Genomic DNA, 17,397 nt, shown 5'->3' with positions numbered 1-17,397 from the left:
TCCAAAATCATCATTGAAAATCCCCACTGCTGCTTTCTCTCCAATGGGATTTATTTAACACGAGTATCGCCACCCAAAACTACAAATTCTGCTTGATGAATGTTAAGTGCCTAATTATTTAAACGTATAAAGAAAAGGAGTAGACCAAAAGTTGATCCTTGTCGACTCCCTTATGATATATCCACAGTCACAAAAATTTTTTCGGTTTCCAATATTGTTTTCATTACTCAGCACAATTTTTTTTACATTCTCTTTGTTAAATATGATTCAAACCAATTATGTGTAAAGCCGTCAGTCCCATGAAACATGTCTTTTTTAAAGAGAGTAGATTTGTCTGTGCAATAAAAAGCCTTGTAAAGATAACGAAAAGTACCAGATTGCGATACTTCATTATTTAAGACTCGTAATTTTTGCTGAATTAATTATAGATGGTTGTTGAACGTATAAATGACTTTCTCAATAGAGTAACCCATCTCGAATCTAAACTGTGATGTGCTAAGTGAATTGTTCCTACATAACTGTGAAATTACACTTTTTACTCTGTATTACTTTCTCGAATATTTTGCAAAAAGTTGTCTGTAAGGAAACTGGACAGCAATTGTTCAAGTTTTTCTTGTCAACCTTCCTATAAAGAAGTTTTACAATTACAAATTTCAATCTGTGTTAAAAGCTTCTCTGTGTTAAGAATGCAATTCATGTGTAGCGAAGGACATTACTTATTACGCTAGAACAACTTTTCAAAGTCTCATCAAGGGTTTGTGAGCTTCTATTATTTAGAATTTTCAGACTTCTATTAATTTCTGAGAAGGATACATCTGGTTGTATAATGTTTTGGGGAATAACATCTCAAATTTATGGTCTTGCCTGTTCAACTATACCATTTAATTCTATTTTCCCTTTAGTACTTAAAAAGTGATTGTAAAAATACTGCGAATTTCGAATCACAACACTGTCATTTAGTTTGATAGCAATGGCATCTTTCACAATGACTGGTTGTCTTGGCTCCTGTTTCACAATATTCCATACAGTTTTAATCTCAGTACTTATATTATTAATTACTTTCAGAATGTGCTTATTTTTGGATACTTAATGAGCTTCCTGCAAACAGTACAGCATTATTTCTGTAATGAAATTACTGCTGAGGTCTCAGTTATTATGGTCACTTTATAAATTTCGATTTTTCTCTTACATGAAATTGTGTAAACTTCAGTTATCCTAGGCTTACATTTATTTTAGTAGACTCCCTAGTTAAGTTTTAGTAAGGCTACTTTCATATACTGACTAAAATTTTTTATGAAGCCTCTTACATTTCACATTAGGTTCTTTTCCTATATATACCTCATCACATCGCCACTTCCATGGTATTCTGAAACCACTAGATCGAGTTCTCATAAATAAGCCTGACCTGTCTTTATGAACATTCCAAAGAGCTAATTGTACACCATGGTTAGGTATACTGTTAATAATGGAATACATATAAATTGTTTCATTCTGAGCGCTGTCTATAAAAATATCATCCACCAAGTGAATGCTGTCTTGCTGCATGTGTGTTGGAAAATTAACCACTGAAATCAGCTTGAAACAGCCAAATAATTATTCCCATTCATTTTGTTTCTTAGACTCTCTTAAGAAACCTGCATTTAAATCTCCATATAGTATTAACTGTCTCTACTTATCTGATATGTTGCTTAGTAATTCATCTAGATTTCTAATATGAGCTACTACATACCTAGTTCGAGGTAACACATACCGGTAATTTTGGTGCAGGGGGATCTATATATTGTTACAATTACATGAGACACAGTTTGCAGTAGCAGCTGAAAATAACATCCTACCTAAAACTTTTCTGGGTAAGGTACCGCGTCATAGTGTATAAAATCACTGCTGCTGAACAAAAAACCAACGTTTCGGCCACGGTTGCAGTGGCCTTTTTCTGGGTCTACCGTGCAACCGTGACCGAAACGTTGGTTTTTTGTCCAGCAGCAGTAGTTTTGTACACTATGACGCGGTACCTTACCCAGAAGACTTTTATGTCGACTGACTCTGGCCGCTGAAGCCGAGGCAATTATATCAAAACAACATGCTTGTACGTTCTAATCTACATAAAAAATTCTTGTTTCAGTATATTTTACTTTGTGTCTATCTTTTACAGATGTTGCTACTCTTCCAATTTCCACGTTAGCTCTACACAGATGCTAGTTCATAATCGTTTATATGAATATTTAATTAGTCTATCGCCGTGGTTACACGGTGTTCAGAGAGGTACGGAAAATCTGTCACTTCAGAATTTTTCACGTCTTCAAGACATACGAGAAGCTCGTCTACTTTGTTTTTCGTTTACTGGTGTTTTGACGGAACAAACTATCATTATATTTTGAAAACATATATATATATATATATATATATATATATATATATATATATATATATAAAATGGTCCTGTTCTGTTCTAATTTCTTTCAAGACTGTCTATCTACAACCTTACTCTACCCTAATAAACGTGCGCTTCTGGCACCAATAATCATAGAAATTTGCTTCGTGTGATTGCGCACCCCGTTACATTTCCTGTAAGAAGCGCGGGTAATATGTCCTTCTCTCTCATAATTAGGTGCAGACCGTGATTTGTGTATCTCCATCTCCGAATTGCTGCAACAAGCACAGCACAGTTATGAGACTTTGTATCACTTCTTTCTGTACGTGCCTGACAAATGTGTAGAACCGGGTATGGCCATGGTGCTGCAAAATCACCACAGACCCCACATGAATAAGTGCTGTTGGTGCTGCTATGTTCTCGACGTCACCTATGGTACTGTACTCTAAGCTGCTATCCAGACTGTTTGCAGTGTCTCCCACCGTAAGAATCTGATCTTTTACATCAAAATCTCTGCACGAGGCCCCTGTGTCCTCTGTCCCCTGGCTAAGTTTGGCACTAGGTTTCACTTTGCCTGTGACCTCGTATTGTACATCCAGCATTCTCTGTAGCATTTGGCGTACGTCTCTCCTGTGTTTGCTACCTAACAGCAAGACACTTTTATCTCTACTGGTCTATTCTATCGACCGAGCCTTAAAGCTGTTCCAACCAGACTGCTGCACTCTGATTTTCTAAAAAGCTGGTTGAGGCTCTCCTCCTATTTCAGGTAACAAGTCAAACAAATTGACAACCGGAACCTGAAAGGTGATTTTTTAAGTTTTCTTCTTTCGCTTATTATGTGTCACCTTTCCTCAACTCCCATTCTCTCTTCACCCTTTCAACCTATCCATTTCAAAATAAGCCATTCCTAATTCTGCCTGAAGGGTGCAAATTATTCTTCCTTGTTCCATGATCTACCTATCTCAGCCCAGAACTCTAGAACTCCACGGGAGAGCCGCATCCCATACTTTATTGCCCCCCCCCCCCCGAAAGTCCAATCGATCCACCTTATATACTAACTAATCTACGAGAAAATCGACGTTTATCAGATGTGACGCGCCTTTACAGTAAACTAAACAAACGCTAACACACGCTTAAACTGTAATAACGTAAGAACTCCAATTAAAAGCACTGCTAAATTGCAAATGTCGGGCGGGTACACACACGAAAATATAAACACCACATGGTGATTACCGAACATAAATCTTATATCACATAAGATATGAAACAAGTGAAAACTAAGACAGCACGCTACTTTTTGTAAAAAAAAATATTAAACAGTAAATGTCCTAAAGTAATGGAAAGGCATTATAATGTATCTGAAACAACACCTACCATTCTAAAAATTATTCCAGTACATCTTGGAGTAGTGGTAGAGCAACCTTCTATGGGTACAATTCGAAAACAAGTCGTATGTTGTAGGACATTACTCATTAACTTAAGAACGACGCGTTTCGGGCGAATAGGGCATCGTCATGACTTTGTAACACAGCCTGATGATGCCCTATCCGGGCGAAACGCGTCGTTAAGTTAATCAAGAGCATTCTGCAACCAGCAACTGTTTTTTAAATAATACCTACCGTTCTTCACGAATGGTGCGGAAGTCGGAGCTGGTGGCCGGTCACCTCGACTATCAATTGGGTCCTGGGTTCCAGCACAGTCATTGCTTCTATTCTGAATAAAAATTATCAGCAATGGCAGCCAAAGACTCCCAGTACAAGGGGTACTGTCGTACTGCTCACGGTCTTCTCAAAGAGGGTGGAAGAGTTGACATAGTTTCATGGCAACTTCTAACCCTTTGGGGTTGGAAACTGCTGATCCTTCAGCCTTTCTGGGGCAATGATCGATGACACGGGGAAGCAGTACGTCGAGGAAACCACTGCATTAAAGACACACTATGCGTATCCACAGGACATGAGACCTGACACTGAATATGTGTCGTGATGAGCCCTCCAAACGTTCCTGAGTACTCTCCATTTCGGATTTCCTGGAGGGGTCTGTCAAAGGACTGTAAAGACGAGAGGAAGATTAGCCAATGAATGAAGTGCTCGGATTCAAAATGCTGTAAGCAGAGATGAACTCTCTCGCTGCTACTGCTCTGCGTATACGCGTCAAAGAAGGATGACTGAAATCAACGAAAATTCTACCAGTGGAATTAAAATGACACCAGGGACGAGATTTGCTGATGATGTTGCCATTCTTAGTGGAAGAGCTACAGGCCGTGTTGAATTAAATGATCTAATTAGTATAGAATATTCGTTGAGAACAAACCGAAGGACAATGAAAGTAACGAGGAGCTGCAGAAGTGTGATTAACGATAAACTAATCATCAAATTAGCGGACCACGAAGTAGACGTAGGTCAAGAATTCTACTGCACTGCAAGCAAAATAACGCATGGTGAATGGAGCAAGGAGAATGGTGATAACAGTTTAACATAGGCAAAGAGGGCACTCCTGCCAAAGACAAGTCTCCCAGTATTGAAAATGAAGACGCAACGTCCGAGAAAGTACGTTTGGTGTACAACATTGTATGCCAGTGAATCATAGACTGCGACAGTAACAGAAAAGAAGATAATTTAGGTGTTTGAGATGTGGCGTTACGCAAAGAAAGTAAAAATGAGGGGGGTTGATACAGAAATAGGAGTTTCACTGCAGTTCGGCGAAGAAACTCACATGTGGAGAACACTGTCATGAAGAAGGATCAAGATACTGAAACGTGTTTCGAAACATTAGAGAACAACTTCCGTGGTACTAGAGGGAGCTGTAAGAGATAAAAGTGTAGGAGAAGACAAAAATTAGAATACGCACGACAAATAATTATACTCGTAGATTAGAAGTGCTATTTTGAGATTAAATTGGTAGAAGAGAGGAATTCATATCCTGCCCTACAGAACCAGTCAGAAGACTGGTGATGCTAAAAAAATGTTTTTCCCTGTCAGTCACAATTACCATGTCCACATGTACGCAGTCAGGCAAATGTTCCTAATAGCACATTGTGTTCTGCTGTATTGCGTCACAATGCCCTACTGATTCGTTCCCGCATATTTCTTATGGGCATTCCTGTCAGCATGGGCACTAATTGTGATGGTGTTTACTTCATTACAAAGACGTTGCCTCATTTTATATATCTTACATCCCTTTTGTTTTATACAATTATCTTATGAAACATTTTACCTGAAGAGAAGTAAATTTTCATGCAGAAGAAGCGAACAGTAAGAAACTGCATGAGGCACCTTGCAGAGGTGTCTTCAAGGATCTACGAAGTCTTACATTCGCGGCCTTCACTATGTGATCAAAAGTATCCGGACACCTGGCTGAAAATGAATTACAAGTTCGTGACGCCCTCCATTGGTAATGCTGGAATTCAGTATTGTGTTGGCCAAACCATAGACTTGATGACATCTTCCTCTCTCGCCGGCATACGTTCAGTCAGGCGCTGGAAGGTTTATTGGGGAGTGGCACCCACGCTTCACGGAGAGCTGCACTGTGGAAAGGTATCGATGTCGGTCGGTGAGGCCTGACACGAAGTCGGAGTTCCAAAATATTCCATAGGTGTTCTATAGGATTTATGTCAGGACTCTGTGCAGGCCAGTCCAATATAGAGATGTTATTGTGTAGCCACTCCGCCATAAACCGTGCATTATGAACAGGTGCTCGATCGTGTTGAAAGATGCAGTCGCCATCTACGAGTTGCTCTTCAACAGTGGGAAGCAAGAAGGTGCTTAAAACATCAATGTAGACCCGTGCTGTGATAGTGCCACGCAAAACAACAAGGGGTGCAAGTCCCCTCAATGAGAAACACGAACACAGTCTAACACCATCGCCTCCGAATTTTACTGTTGGCACTACACGCGCTGGCAGATGACGTTCGCCAGGCATTCGCCATACCCACACCCTACCATCGGATCGCCACACTGTGCACCGTGATTCGTCTCTCTACACAGCATTTTTCCACTGTTCAATCGTAATATGCTTACGCTCCTTACACAAAGTGAGGCATCATTTGGCATTTACCGATTTGATGTGTAGCTTATGAGCAGCCTCTCGACCACGAAATCCAAGTTTTCTCACGTTCTGTCTATCTGTCGGAGTACTTTGGATGGGGGCTTAAATAAAATGCAGTAATTTTAGTAGCTGTGTGACCAGTTGCGAAGTCTCGTATCCGGTTGGCCCTGAGTTGTATTAGCTCCCAATCTGACTGCATAAAATAAAAATATAGAACGACAAGAAATTTTCGTTAACACAATTGATTAATTAACTCCCCTGCTACTATAAAAGCAACGTAATCTCTTGCGCTGTGCCTCAGTGTAGCCACCTTTCAACTTGCAGTGGATCCTGATGCACTTTGGAATTCCTGTGTGATAGTATGGATAGATGTATGTCTATTACACACTGCGACCCTCCTCAACTGTCAGCGGGCTCTGTCAGTGAACAGATAAGGTCGACCTCTACGTTTTTGTGGTGTGCGTACCCCTTTATGTTTCCACTTCACCATCACATTGGAAACAGTGGACCTAGGGATGTTTAGGAGTGTGTAACTCTCGCGAGCAGACGTATGACACAAGTGACAACCAGTCACCTGGCCACGTTCGAAGTCCATGAGTTCCACGGAGCGCCTCATTCATCTCTCTTACGATGTCTAATGACTACTGCGGTTGCTGATATGGTGTATTTGGTAGTAGGTGGCAACAAAATGCTGGATGCTTGTGATCACGTAGTGTAATACTCCATAATGGTATTTGTTGGCTTCTATAAAATGCAAGAGGTAACTTTCGTGACGCATTTGCCTTGAGTCTGGTGTTTCAGAGTGGTCTTTTTGACGACACATTGGCACTGGGTAGGCTATAGGCAACGCATTATGATGTCAATTGCACTCATTCACTCTATTCCTGCATGCAATATAATATCACCAATTAATGTACCGTTATTTCGTCCAGTCGGTCTTCTCTTTTCTCGTGGAATATTAAAATGAAAACGTCATTGCTCCTTTTATGGCTCACTCGCCTGGCTACGTGACCCGTCTAACTCCACTTCAGTTAGTAATAATGCCTGACATTACTATGTGTTCCCCCACCTGACCGAGCGAGGTGGCGCAGTGGTCAGCGCTCTTTACTCGTATTCGAAAGGACGACGGTTAAAAACTGCGTCCGCCCATCCTGATTCTGATTTTCGGTGATTTCTCTATATCTCTCCCGGCAAATACCATGATGGTTCTTCTAAAAGGGCACTGTTTCCTTCCCCATCGTTCCATAATCCGAGCTTGTGCTCAGTCTCTACTGACTTCGTTGTCGACGGGATGCTAAGCAATAATTCCTTCTCCCTTTCTTCCTGTCTTTCCTGTTAATCTTCCACTTAGACCTCTCGATTTCTCACTGATCAACCCACAGCTTTTGAATGGCTTTACACGATATAAGTCCATTTCCCAGAACCGTAAGGCAAATTTTGTAATACATACTGTGTATAAATTTTCATATTGGAACGCTCTGTTCTAAAAACTCTGTTTAATTTGCTAAGAAAACTCCGCGCTTCCTTCGTTCTTCGTTTCACATCCTTCACTACGAATCCAGTCATCTTTAACTATCCAAAATACATACTCCTGAAACGGATTTAATATCTTACACTTGTATCTTTCTGTGCAGAGCGTTCTTTGAACATTATTTTAGTGTCATTCTAGTTGTTTTTAGACCACTTTCGAACTCGTTGTACGTTGATATTTCGTGAATCGTTCACGTTTATCTTCACTAAAAGCAAACAGTCTTATCAAAGCAATATTAGTTCACGAATGTTCCATTCCTTCGTATTCCCTGGTTAGGGATTTCAAAACTTCCTGAAGAAATGATGAGAATTTTGTGTGGTACGGAATACCCTCACCTGATCCTTCCTTAAATTCTGAACATCTCACTGTCTTGACGGTATAGAATGGAAACATAATTAACTGTAGTAATATAGGCTAAATCAGCGTCTTGTTTCGCAACAGCTGTTGGTGCATGCTATACTGTTGTGAACTGAGAAGTGTTCTTTGCTGTCGGACATGAAATGACGGGTAGATGACTAATGAGATTACCCCACGTTAGGGGGAAAAATGTAGTTAATTCCAGCAATTCAACTCCGCTCTATTACACAACATGAAAATTAGCAATGAGATCGCCTCCCACTGGGAGCCAATAAATGATTGATATCAGTAATTGAATGAAATAAGATACTAAAGTTTCTGAGGAAAAGTGGTTGATGTATGAATAGGTGATTAAAACCTGAAAGAAATATATTTATATCACTGCTGGTTCCACAAACCAAATCTCAAGGTGGATTTGACTGGGCTTGGACATGACTCACTTATAGAAGGAAAGGGGGGAATGAATCGTCTCACCATTATTCGTGATCATTCGTCGAATAGTGGCATCGGCGGCAGTCGCTGCGTCGCCACGGCGAGTCGACTCGGAGTGGCAAGGCCCAGGTACGATCTCTCGCTTTATCGGACCGTTGTCAGGTGCGTGGTTTAAGCTGTGGTATCACAGTGTCGGAAGGCAGATGTTGACTATGAATGGAAGAGCGCTCATGTCATCTCACTTCCGTGCTGTCTCGTCGACTGTGATCTCATTCTCACTCGTTTCTCAACTTAACTCTTCTTCGAAATTTTCTCCTCCCGCTGTGTGACGTTGGCGGCCACAGTTTGCAATGCAGGCGAATGGTAGATCGCCGGTTCATGGCCACGCCTATCCCAGTGGATGGTGGAAATACCTTAACTTGTGTGAGCTGGTGTGTGTGCAGGGAATTCGCATCTTTCGCACGATTTCACATTCTTACAATGTTTTCCTGCATTCCGACGGTGTTGTGAGAGCAGCTAAACATCACTTCTTTGTAACAGCTATCTCTGCATGCGGCCTGGACAGACTCATATTTGGGATTCGTGTCAGATTCTGCTGGCCTTCGTGATTTGTGAGAAACATCCTTACTGTCGAGAAAATCACCCTCTTAAGGGGCTCCGGAAAGGCTCAAAATCATGAAAAGTTCAATTTTTACTTTTTTGCGTTTTCTGAATCTGCAGACTATTACCTTTTAATAGATATATAATTTATTCAATTCCGAAGACTACAACTACTTTTAAATTTTTTTTGAAATGTGTTTTACATGGGTGTGACCCTCTGTGGCGCTGTTAAACTGCTGTCAAATGGTGTTATTATTAACGTCCGTGTTCATCAGGTACATTTTAGTGATGTGAGATAAAGTATGTGTTTTGGCTAACCTGTGATGGTTCAATATATATCGCTGGTGTGATTGTCGATTGTTTCATGTTTATTTACTCTGTCGTTATCTCGAAAATATTAGTAATTAATTCTGTTTCTTGAGTCTCTGTTTTGTTGAAGCATAATAATGAGTAAAAGTAAAGTTATTAGAAATCCTCTGAAGGCTTTTAAGAAAAGGAGAAATGTTGGAAAGCCAAAGGTATGTGTGATTACTGTAAACAATAAAGACGATAACGAAGTGAGTGAACCTAACCTCTCAAGTACACCTGCCCATAGCAGTCAAAGTGGGAAAGAAAATACTTCACAGAAGAAGCTTGGCTCAATGAGTGAAAACTATGAATGTTTTATGGGCGAATCGGATGTGAATGAAATATTTGATATGTCGGTTCTCAAAGGAATTTTTTCAAACTGTGTAAGATGTATTCATTGTAGTGAAGTTGGTCTGGAACTCTCCATAATAAAGCACGTAGGACTTGCTAGTGAAATACAACTGAAATGTGATAAGTGTTCATACATGACCACCTTTTGGAACAGTGTTGCAGTAACTGCAACTGAAGAAAATGGTAGCAAAATCTACGAACACAACAACGAGCGATGCTTGCTTTAGACAAGGAACGCCTTCGGGCTGCAGACAGGGCTGTAAAGAGTCTAGAAACATAAGCAAGAGTAAACAGGAGGAGGAACAAGAGGAAGCTGGAGGAAGAGTTTGCAGAGGATGAAGATAATCCTTCCTATGGACCTGGAATGCACTAAAAAGTTAATCCAATCTTTGTCGCTCGATTCCCAAAACTTTTATTTTCTCATACTAATTACATGTTTTCTAAGGATCTTCCAAACATATTTGTTTCAAACTTTCAGTAAATGTTACACAGTACCTTCTGCATAATTTACCACAGCCTTTTTCGAAAAAACTGTATATTTTTGAATATATAAATAAAAAATTGCAAAAAAACGTTGTGAATTTTCATTACAATTGAAAAAAAATCATCTTTAATAACTGAACTAAAATTTTGTAAAATCCCTGTTTCAAGTTGTAGCCCATATTCCAATAAATAATCTGTAAAAAGTTCAACTTCCGACCTCAAATACTTTGTGAGGAAAGATATAATGTATAAGCGTTATTTTAACATTGCAAGTATAGGGCGTTCCGGAGCCCCTTAATAACGCTGACTTCTTTTATAGGCTTGCCTTTGCGAATTCCCCGTGCTACGTGTACGCTCCTTCCTGTTCCCGTCGCGTGCTGAAATTGTCGGCACATTCCTGCTTTCTAAGGCAGCTAAATTGGCTGCTGCCAGGCCAGAAGAACTCACATGCTTCCGCGTGTACATTCTTGACGTTCCGTCACAATGGCTGCAGGTATCCAGCAGTTCTCGGCACGCTCCTCGTTGTCAGACAGGCCCTCCGCAGCGTGTCCCTCCCTCAGGGAGGCGAGGACGTCCGCCCAGTTCGCAGAATGGCAGCAGTATCCTCCTCCTCGTGCACTCGCCGCATGGTGCCCAGCTCTCTCCGCCTTCTCGGCCGCTGGCGCTGCGAGTTGGTGGTAGCGGCCGCGGTTGGAGGTATCACAATACCGTTTGAAGCGAATCAAAATCTTCTAAAAAATCTTCGAAATCTTCACTCAGTGGTAATTCATTCACAATCCTCCATTATACATTTTCTTTCATTACTTGCTAATAGTCAACTGGGCTACTTAGTCAATTGGGCTACATACTCTTCAGTTAGTATTTTGTCAATTTTCCTAATTAAAATATAATACTTCGTTCTGTCTATTGATGCTTATTTTAGTGAATATCTTGCGCAGCATGAAGAGGAGGCTGACAGGCCAATAATTTTACATTTCTTGAACCTCTTTTCTCTTGTGAAGTGAAAAGAGTCAATTAGTTAATGTGTTACTTTCATGTTCGCTGAACATTTCTAGGGTTTTTCCTTTTCCTTCCTTCATTTTGTTTTTAAATATACAGATGTGAGTTAGTTATTCCTATCCGTCACCTTTTTCATATTTGAGTAATAAAAATTCTACTACAGAATAGATACAACCACCAAGGAGCAACTTTTTCCGTTTCTTTTCTAATTTTACCTTGATGTATTTCAGATGTAAAAACACGCCTGTTAACTGTCGTTTATGTTGCACAGCTCCTTCTTGGTGTTGTAATTTTTTCCCTTCAGTGTATTACTAGAACCCTCATCAGTCAGATGTTGATAATTAACAATTATGTTAGTTTCACTATTATCATTTCTGTAACAGACATTCATCGAAAAGCTACGATGAATTACAGGTGTCATATAATGCCCTGTTGCCTTCCTTTATAGGCCTAGGTGTCCGCCCCTAGTAGCTGAGTGGTCAGCGGGACGGAATGTCATACCTAACGGCCCGGGTTCTATTCCAGGTTTGGTCGGAGTTTTTCTCCGCTCACGGACAGGGTGTTGTGTTGCCCTTATTATCATCATTTCATCTCCATCGACATGCAAGTCGCCGAGGTGGCGTCAACTCGAAAGACTTGCACCAGGCGAATGGTCTATCCGACGGGAGGCCATAGCTACACTACATTTCACACTAAGGCCTACGTCCCATACTCAAAAGCAGATGATTATACCACTAAGGAGAATTTTCTGAGCTAGCCCAGTTTCACAATTTTTCCTACTAAATTTTCTATGTTGTTGTTGTTGTGGTCTTCAGTCCTGAGACTGGTTTGATGCAGCTCTCCATGCTACTCTATCCTGTGCAAGCTTTTTCATCTCCCAGTACCTACTGCAACCTACATCCTTCTGAATCTGCTTAGTGTATTCATCTCTTGGTCTCCCTCTACGATTTTTACCCTCCACGCTGCCCTCCAATACTAAACTGGTGATCCCTTGATGCCTCAGAACATGTCCTACCAACCGATCCCTTCTTCTGGTCAAGTTGTGCCACAAACTTCTCTTCTCCCCAATCCTATTCAATACTTCCTCATTAGTTATGTGATCTACCCATCTAATCTTCAGCATTCTTCTGTAGCACCACATTTCGAAAGCTTCTATTCTCTTCTTGTCCAAACTATTTATCGTCCATGTTTCACTTCCATACATGGCTACACTCCATACGAATATTTTCAGAAATGACTTCCTGACACTTAAATCAATACTGGATGTTAACAAATTTCTCTTCTTCAGAAACGCCTTCCTTGCCATTGCCAGCCTACATTTTATATCCTCTCTACTTCGACCATTATCAGTTATTTTGCTCCGCAAATAGCAAAACACATTTACTACTTTAGGTGCCTCATTTCCTAATCTAATTCCCTCAGCATCACCCGAATTAATTAGACTACATTCCATTATCCTTGTTTTGCTTTTGTTTATGTTCATCTTATATCCTCCTTTCAGGACACTGTCCATGCCATTCAACTGCTCTTCCAAGTCCTTTGCTGTCTCTGACAGAATTACAATGTCGTCGGGGAACCTCAAAGTTTTTATTTCTTCTCCATGAATTTTAATACCTACTCCGAATTTTTCTTTTGTTTCCTTTACTGCTTGCTCAATATACAGATTGAACAACATCGGGGAGAGGCTACAACCCTGTCTTATTCCCTTCCCAACCACTGCTTCTCTTTCATGTCCCTCGACTCTGATAATTGCCATCTGGTTTCTGTGCAAATTGTAAATAGCCTTCCGCTCCCTGTATTTTACCCCTGCCACCTTTAGAATTTGAAAGAGAGTATTCCAGTCAACATTGTCAAAAGCTTTCTCTAAGTCTACAAATGCTAGAAACGTAGGTTTGCCATTCCTTAATCTTTCTTCTAAGATAAGTCGTAAGGTCAGTATTGCCTCACGTGTTCCAGTGTTTCTACGGAATCCAAACTGATCTTCCCCGAGGTTGGCTTCTCCTAGTTTTTCCATTCGTCTGTAAAGAATTCGCGTTAGTATTTTGCAGCTGTGACTTATTAAGCTGATAGTTCGGTAATTTTCACATCTGTCAACACCTGCTTTCTTTGGGATTGGAATTATTATATTCTTCTTGAAGTCTGAGGGTATTTCGCCTGTTTCATACATCTTGCTCACCAGATGGTAGAGTTTTGTCAGGACTGGCTCTCCCACGGCCGTCAGTAGTTCCAATGGAATATTGTCTACTCCGGGGGCCTTGTTTCAACTCAGGTCTTTCACTGCTCTGTCAAACTCTTCACGCAGTATCATATCTCCCATTTCATCTTCATCTACATCCTCTTCCATTTCCATAATATTGTCCTCAAGTACATCGCCCTTGTATAGACCCTCTATATACTCCTTCCACCTTTCTGCTTTCCCTTCTTTGCTTAGAACTGGGTTTCCATCTGAGCTCCTGATATTCATACAAGTCGTTCTCATATCTCCAAAGGTCTCTTTAATTTTCCTGTAGGCGGTATCTATCTTACCCCTAGTGAGATAGGCCTCTACATCCTTACATTTGTCCTCTAGCCATCCCGGCTTAGCCATTTTGCACTTCCTGTCGATCTCATTTTTGAGACGTTTGTATTCCTTTTTGCCTGTTTCACTTACTGCATTTTTATATTTTCTCCTTTCATCAATTAAATTCAATATTTCTTCTGTTACCCAAGGATTTCTACTAGCCCTCGTCTTTTTACCTACTTGATCCTCTGCTGCCTTCACTACTTCATCCCTCAAAGCTACCCATTCTTCTTCTACTGTATTTATTTCCCCCATTCCTGTCAATTGCTCCCTTATGCTCTCCCTGAATCTCTGTACAACCTCTGGTTCTTTTAGTTTATCCAGGTCCCATATCCTTAAATTCCCACCTTTTTGCAGTTTCTTCAGTTTTAATCTACAGGTCATAACCAATAGATTGTGGTCAGAGTCCACATCTGCCCCTGGAAATGTCTTACAATTTAAAACCTGGTTCCTAAATCTCTGTCTTACCATTATATAATCTATCCGATACCTTTTAGTATCTCCAGGGTTCTTCCATGTATACAACCTTCTTTCATGATTCTTAAACCAAGTGTTAGTTATGATTATGTTGTGCTCTGTGCAAAATTCTACCAGGCAGCTTCCTCTCTCATTTCTGTCCCCCAATCCATATTCACCTACTATGTTTCCTTCTCTCCCTTTTCCTACACTCGAATTCCAGTCACCCATGACTATTAAATTTTCGTCTCCCTTCACAATCTGAATAATTTCTTTTATTTCATCATACATTTCTTCAATTTCTTCGTCATCTGCAGAGCTAGTTGGCATATAAACTTGTTCTACTGTAGTAGGTGTGGGCTTCGTATCTATCTTGGCCACAATAATGCGTTCACTATGCTGTTTGTAGTAGCTTACCCGCATTCCTATTTTTCTATTCATTATTAAACCTACTCCTGCATTACCCCTATTTGATTTTGTGTTTATAACCCTGTAGTCACCTGACCAGAAGTCTTGTTCCTCCTGCCACCGAACTTCACTAATTCCCACTATATCTAACTTCAACCTATCCATTTCCATTTTTATATTTTCTAACCTACCTGCCCGATTAAGGGATCTGACATTCCACGCTCCGATCCGTAGAACGCCAGTTTTCTTTCTCCTGATAACGACATCCTCTTAAGTAGTCCCCGCCCGGAGATCCGAATGGGGGACTATTTTACCTCCGGAATATTTTACCCAAGAGGACGCCATCATCATGTAATCATACAGTAAAGCTGCATGTCCTCGGGAAAAATTACGGCTGTAGTTTCCCTTTGCTTTCAGCCGTTCGCAGTACCAGCACAGTAAGGCCGTTTTGGTTATTGTTACAAGGCCAGATCAGTCAATCATCCAGACTGTTGCCCTTGCAACTACTGAAAAGGCTGCTGCCCCTCTTCAGGAACCACACGTTTGTCTGGCCTCTCAACAGATACCCCTCCGTTGTGGTTGCACCTACGGTACGGCTATCTGTATCGCTGAGGCACGCAAGCCTCCCCACCAACGGCAAGGTCCATGGTTCTATATACGAACTAAATAATAAAATGAAATTTTCTGTGTAATTTCAAGGTGATTGATTACCCAGAACTCGATAATGATTCTTGAAAAAGAATTCATGGTATTGAAATTAGAATTGATATGTTGTATACATTACATTCAACTGTTAAAAACCAGAGCAGCATCTCACTGTATAAGAAATAGCTTATGAAGAGACAGGTCTTCAGTTCACAGCACATCGAATTTAACAGAACCGCAAACGATTCAACAATTCTTTTACTGAACTTCTTATCAGCTAAAAACCTTCGCTATTGTATTTCTTTGTTGTGTTTATGATAATGTACTGAACATGCCCGGCATCAGATCAGTTACAGAAAATTGTATGTATACTGAATTGGAAAAACACGCTCTCATACTTTCAAAAGTCTGTTCATAGTCTTTCTGAAAATTCCTGATGGACTTACTCAATTAGGTTTACACATAATTTAACCCGCAAAAACTGAATATGTTTACAGAAAATGGCTTCTGTTCGAAATTCACGTAGATTCATAAGACAGTGTGAATACTGTGTAAAATGGTTCCAAAGTTAACATACATGGAGGAATCGTTTTTACTAGTGTGCTGAAAGGAATTTATTCTGCAGCGTATTAACACGCCTTCACGCTAATCGCACCATTGCGAAAGAGAATTAGTTTTAATCATCTGTGATCGGACTTGTTGCTGACCAAACTAGCTAGATTACTGTCACAGAGGATAATGCCTATACGAGTACCGTACAGTAATCAACAGCAGTCAACTCCAAAATACATTTAAAACACTTTTAAAGTACATTATTAATGAAGTACCACATAGACAAAGGCAAATAACACTGTGCACTTGTGATTACCTCCCGGATTACTACGCAGTAAGAGCACACAACAAAGCTGAATCATTACACTACACATAGCGTTGGAGAGAGAGACATTTGCTCACACGTACGCAGAAATACAACGCAAAGAACGTAGTAGTTCCTGCCATGAAACACCGACATACCGTAAATAGTCTTCACGGGCTGCCGCTTGAAGCTTGAAGAGTCACAACGACTTATCAGTTACGATAGAGCAATTTAGATCTAATAAATTTATTATTATTATTACAATTATTTTCTTTTTTGAACAAGCTATTCAGGGCAATGTAACATGAAACCACATTAAGGTATTTGTAATGTTTCATTGTAACGACGGTCTTGATAAATATTCCGCTGTTCAATAACTACATTATAGTTTGTATGACCACAGTTATTAGTCACAAACTCTTCTCGAAAAATCAATTTACTAATACGTTCTTTTCAACAACCTCCTCACCTGCCATATTCAGACTGGATTTCTCCAGAGGTTTCGTCAAGTTTTTATCGTCTGGCTGGACTTCTGCAGGCGTCTCGATAGGTTTCTTACGTGTCATCTTTCGACTAGTCTTCCTCAGACGTTTCGACTATCTACTTAATCTTCTGGCTCCAGTTCTCCAGACGTTTGGATACATTTACTAGAGGCCATCTTATGGTTCGACTTTTGCAGACGTTTCGACAAGTTTCCTATCTTCTGGTTGGATGTCAGTAGACTTTACGATAAATTTCTAACTTGTCAACTTATGGCTCAACTTCTCCAGACAAGTTTCTCACTTGTTACTTTCAGGCTGGACTCCTCCAGATAATGCTACAAGTTTCTTACTTGTCCGCTTCTGCCTGGAAACTCAGGGTGAATAGTAAGAAATTTCTGGAAACGTCACATTGAAACAAATACGTTACTTGGGTGAGGTTCCGAGGAGAATTAATCGATGCAATTCCATTCAGGA

This window comes from Schistocerca serialis, chromosome 8, assembly GCF_023864345.2.
Source record: "Schistocerca serialis cubense isolate TAMUIC-IGC-003099 chromosome 8, iqSchSeri2.2, whole genome shotgun sequence".
NCBI lineage: Eukaryota > Metazoa > Arthropoda > Insecta > Orthoptera > Acrididae > Schistocerca > Schistocerca serialis.
This window is presented reverse-complemented; position numbering follows the sequence as displayed.